This window comes from Oryx dammah, unplaced genomic scaffold (genome assembly GCF_014754425.2).
Source record: "Oryx dammah isolate SB20612 unplaced genomic scaffold, SCBI_Odam_1.1 HiC_scaffold_19, whole genome shotgun sequence".
In the NCBI taxonomy this organism is placed as follows: domain Eukaryota; kingdom Metazoa; phylum Chordata; class Mammalia; order Artiodactyla; family Bovidae; genus Oryx; species Oryx dammah.
Genome location: NW_024070203.1, coordinates 34,199,359 through 34,202,243, shown reverse-complemented (window position 1 = coordinate 34,202,243; position 2,885 = coordinate 34,199,359). Strand labels below are relative to the sequence as shown.

The 2,885-nt window shown below is 38.9% G+C and overlaps 1 non-coding gene across 1 annotated transcript; it reads left to right on the top strand.

Moving 5' to 3' along the window:
- Positions 1 to 2,239: 2,239 nt before the first annotated feature.
- On the top strand, positions 2,240 to 2,312 carry TRNAG-CCC. Its single transcript has one exon. It is a non-coding gene; the product is annotated as a tRNA-Gly (tRNA).
- The last annotated feature ends 573 nt before the right edge of the window (positions 2,313 to 2,885 follow it).

Sequence of the window (2,885 nt, the reverse complement as noted above, 5' to 3'; positions counted from 1 at the left end):
TTTCATTGTGCAGGGATTCCATTGTACTAAATATTGTTGAAAATCTCCTAAAAAGAAAAAATCATTTCTAGGCAAATTCTCAAGATTTATTAGGGGTGGTGGGAGAGTAGAGAAGAATGTGAGAAGACCAGGTCTCCACATGGCTTAGCATCATTGTGGTTTCTCTCTCTCTCTCTCTCTCTTTTTTTTTTTTTTTACTGTTATTGTTGTTTGAATTAAAAGGAAAATTACACCCTCCACCCCCTCCCCCAAAAAAAGAAAGAAAGGCAAGGGGGTTTCCAGAAATTGTGTTTTAAAAAGCTCTCTGCTATGTACAGGTTATGATTTTTGCAATTTATAATTCAGGGTCCTTCTTTCTGTTTCCATGGTCTTACTGCCTATGTTTTTAAGTGTAACTCTAGCAATATTTCCATTTGTGGACATTTTGGCTCAAAAAGCAAAGTAGATCTCAGGTTTCAAGGGAAAAAGAGGTCATTACTGAACACATCACTCTTTATTGCTGAACTGATAACATTAAGCTGTTAAATCAGGCTTTGATTTTAATATTCCTCAGTGTGGAAAGAACGTTTTTAATAGTACTCTTTCTTCCAGCATGTTTTCAGTGCTTCACCCGAGCAACTAAACCACAGGCCAACAGCACAGGTCTGTAAAGCAGAATCAGTGGTCTGTCTTCAATTCTCAGCCTTGAATGTTAATCATGTATTTGCACCTTTGGTGTTGATGGATAGCATGTTCACAGTGATTTATGTAGTATTTATATATGGAAGTTTTCATTTAAAAATTGAAAGCACTTCAAAGATTTTATAGCATTTTCTTCAAAACATTCCTGAGAAAACCCTAACAACAAGAGCACAGCCTAAAAATTGGATTAAACGGCAGGTTAGAGCGGCACAGCTTATACTAGTTACTAGAAAATTGCTATTCCACATTTGTCTTTCCAACGTAAATATTACTTTTCAACGTAAGTTTACTTTTCCTCAAGGCCTTATTGAGTTACAATTTACATACAATAAAATTCCTCTTTTTTAAGGTGTAAAGTTTAATGAATTTTGGCATTTGTATACTACTAACACAGATTGTCTTGCCTTCAGCCCCTATAGCTTTTTGCATTTGGGGGGAACTTCATATAAATTATGAATCTGCCTGCGATGCAGGAGACCAGGTTTCGATCCCTGAGTTGGGAAGTTTCTCTAGAGAAGGGAATGGCAATCCACTCCAGTATTCTTGCCTGGTGAATTCCATGGACAAAGAAGTCTGGTGGGCTACAGTCCGTGGGGTTGCAAAGAGTTAGACAGGACTGAGCACTAACACACACACATGACATATAAATTAAGTCTTACAGGACTTCCCTGGTGGTCCAGTGGTTAAGAATCTGCCTGCCAATGCAGGAGATATGGGTTCAATCCCTGGTCTGAGAAGATCCTATATGTCAGGGAGCAGCTAAGCTGAGCCAGTACTCTGAAGCCTGCTCACCACAACTAGAGAAAGCCCACGCACAGCAAGGAAGAGCCAATGCAGTCATAAATAAGAAAGTAAAACTCAATTAAGTCATACATTATGTTTCTTAAGCAGCTATGTGATTTTGCATCCCCATCAGCACAAGCAACATACAGGACTTCCGGTTCCTCCACATGGTACTCGACATGTGACACTGTCAGTCCCTCTGATAATCCCTTCTAGAGGACGTGTGTATCATGCATCTCTGTGATTTTAATTTTCACTTCCCTGGTGACTACGAGTGACAGCATCCTTTTATGTGCTGCGTGTGCCATTCATATATCTTCTTTTGTGAAGTGCTTCTCAAATCTTTGACCATTATTAAGTTTCATAAACTTAACTTGTATAAAGTCATATGGGTTATAAATATTCTTTCCAAATCCATGGCTTTCCATCTTGTTTTCTTAACCTTTATTCTTTAGAAGAATAAAAGTCTTTAATTTCAATAAAATCCATTTTCGCAATTGTTTTCTTTTATGCCAGTTAACTTTTAAAGACCCCTGAAGTAAAGCTGCCTGGAATGAAATGATATTCTCAGTCTCTATCCATCCTTCCCATTTGTCCTCTTGCTCCTTTTACGTATCCTGATCACTAAATTAAAATCTGTGCACGTCATTCAGGTACCCTGGTAACTTCTTAAGGACGCAGTAGCAATGGCTGTTGGAAGGATGAGAAAAGAAAACACAAGATATAAACTCTTCATGAGGCAAACTAACTTTCAAAGCCGAAAGCAAGAGGGACTTCCCTGGTGGTCCAGTGGCTAAGGCTCTGCACTCCCAATGCAGGGGTCCTAGGTTCAATCCCTGGTCAGGAAACTAGATCCCACATGCTGCACCTAAGACCCAGTGCACCCAAATAAATAAATAAACAAAGTATGAAAATAGAAGCCAAGAAAATCACGAGAAAATTTTAGGAATAAGGATTTGAAGTTGAAGAAAAAGAGAGAACTGATAACAGCAGGGGTGACTGTGAGTAACTGTTAGAAAAACACATATGGGTAGTTTTTAAGAACCCTGCTTCCAGCCAAGATGGAGTAACAGAGACCAGATGAACCCTCAAGCAGAAACAACTGGACAAAAATATACGAAACAATGGTTTTTAAGCCATTGGCCATCAGGCAATGAAAGACAATGACCCCTGAGACACTCAACCAAAGAAGAAAAGTATATGAAGATGTTCAAGTGTGTTGGTCATCAGGGAAGTGCTAATTAAACCACAGTGAGATGCCACTTCACACCTATGAGAATGTCTGAAATTTAAAGACGAACCACATCAAGTATTGGCTGAGGAACGTGAACTCTCATACACAGCTGGTGGGAACTTCCTACCACTTTTGAAAACCATCTGGAAGGTTTTTTTTTAGAAGTTAAACACACACCTTGATAAAG